The 2,329-nt window shown below is 26.0% G+C and overlaps 1 protein-coding gene across 1 annotated transcript in view; it reads right to left on the bottom strand.

Annotated features, from left to right (window-relative positions):
* LOC126898383 (uncharacterized) overlaps positions 1-254 on the bottom strand; it is a 32,958-nt gene extending 32,704 nt beyond the window's left edge. The window contains exon 1 of the mRNA XM_050672361.1: positions 248-254. The gene's annotated coding sequence lies outside the window, so the exon portion shown is untranslated. The remainder of the gene's footprint in view (positions 1-247) is intronic.
* Between the last annotated feature and the right edge of the window lie 2,075 nt (positions 255-2,329).

Here is a 2,329-nt window from a genome sequence, read left to right as displayed (position 1 = left end):
TTATTTTAATGTATATAATACATTTATGAGGTATCTCATAAACATTTCGAAGATCGATTTTTTTTGAGCCACCCTAATGTAGATCATTATTGATGAAAATGTAATAAATAACATGTAATAAAGTACGATTAATAAAGAAATAATAGTGACGTCGGGGATCACTTCTTGCCTTTGAACCACGATCAAATTTAATATAAAAAGCCAAAAATAAAGAGCATTCTGAGACAGATGCAATCAGATAATATACAGAGGCACTCACTAAGCTCGATCATTCCACACTACGAAATATATGCAAGAAGTGATCCGCCGTCAACACAGTTATATTTGTTCAAAGAAAAATACAACATCTATTTATTTAAGAGTATAGCAGAAAATATCAAGGTAGGAATTTAATAAATTCACCAAAATATAAATAAGGTTTAGAATTAAATTTTATGAGTACATAGATTAAGTAGGCATACAGGAAAATCAAGTGATTATCAATAATAATAAATATACCAAGTAAATTTAATAAATCGATAATGTTTGTACAGAGTTACTTGGCAGAGTTATATCGTTGTTACGTGTCTATTTCAGGAGTTAGGTTGGAGGTTCATATGTATACCACCAAACCACTCTGGGTAGACACACGAGATGACTCAATCCCATCTATCATCGATAACCGTCAAAACTCGTGGCATTATTGATATTTAAAAATTGACAATTAATTATAATGAATCCCATAATAATAAATTAAATATCACTTTATTTTCTATCATCTTCTATCTTTCTTACAGACCCTCGTACTCATACCACGAGTAATAATATTATTAATACAATAAAGTAGTGGATCAAATAAGAACCCAAATCCCGTCATATTTAACTTATTTCTTTTAAGCTGTCAAAGTGCTCCCTAAATTAATAACCCTTTTTATATCATTAATACAATAAATTATATATTATGAATGTGTTAAAACTTTCATGGATTGTTTTGTTGCTTGAAGTGCTTGAGGATATATCCATGTTTACAGTTGAGTCCAAAACGTCAGAACTCAAGCACTTCAAGAAATTATATATTATTTTCTTTTTTTGATTCACCACAATACATGCATACATATTTTTAAAAAAGTTATAACATTATAAAGTTTAAAATGTAAAATATAAAATCGAAAATTTTATTACAAAAATAGCATTTGGTAACTATTTTCAACGTGAAGACAAAATAAAGTCCTAATTTTTTTTTCCATAATAAAATGTATTACATTAGCTTTAATTTAGTATATATAAAAGTGTCAGTATTTCAAAAACATTTTCAAATTTAAGTTGAAAAAGTTATTACAATTTATCCAACACTCGCGAAAATATATAACAATATTAACAAAAAAATAACAACGGTTAGATCATAACCAACACGACGTTTCAAATCTTAGGTAAAATTTAAAAAATCCACCGACGTTTGACAGTGGTCCGGTGAAGACTTTTCAGCCAGCCTTTAGAGCTGAGGTTAACGAAATTGTGAAACAGTATCGGAAATGATCAAGAATACTTTCAACAAATGATTTATCATAAGGTGACAATGTAGGTGATGAGCAGTGCAAATTTACTTTTTTAGTTAAACGTTTTTTGTATTTTTTAGTTTTAAATTAATTATTATATCATTATGTTATATTATGTAATTATGATATTATTATGTTATAGTGCAATTAGACCATAATAGGATGTGAACAGATGAAAAGTATTCATATTATATTAATTAAGATATTATATTATAATAATAATAATTATTCATAAAGACTGATGATTCAAGTTACACGAGACACAACTAGACGATAACAGTATGTAACATGCTCTTTATATATATATATATATATAAACAATTAAGTATAAAAATATAATATATTCAATAATAAGAAATAATAACAATTTAAAATAAATAATTAAATGATAGTACAAATATTACAAGTGTAATATAGGTCATTATTTTGTAAAGCTGGAAGTAAAACATTTTTGTAATGTTTTGATTAATTGTAATTTCCTGAATTATTGTTACTAGACCAGGAAGTTAATATTTATAAATATTTTTTGATTCTATTACTAATGTCGTATTCGTAAAAAGAAGAACAACAAAATATTTTAGTATATAAGACGAAATGGAATGAATTGTAGGGAGGAGAGAGATAACCACGGGAGCTTCGAAGGTAATCTCTTTTTGAGTGATACTTTTATGAAAATAAGTTTTATTCTTAAAATTGTATTAGTACACTGTTTGAAGTGTACTTTGTTTTGTACCTTTTATATTGTTTAAATATATCTTTTATAAATACATTTGTGTGATTATTGAACTTTTATT

Source organism: Daktulosphaira vitifoliae, unplaced genomic scaffold, assembly GCF_025091365.1.
Source record: "Daktulosphaira vitifoliae isolate Bord-2020 unplaced genomic scaffold, ASM2509136v1 Scaffold_2, whole genome shotgun sequence".
Taxonomy (NCBI): Eukaryota; Metazoa; Arthropoda; class Insecta; order Hemiptera; family Phylloxeridae; genus Daktulosphaira; species Daktulosphaira vitifoliae.
This window is presented reverse-complemented; position numbering and strand designations above follow the sequence as displayed.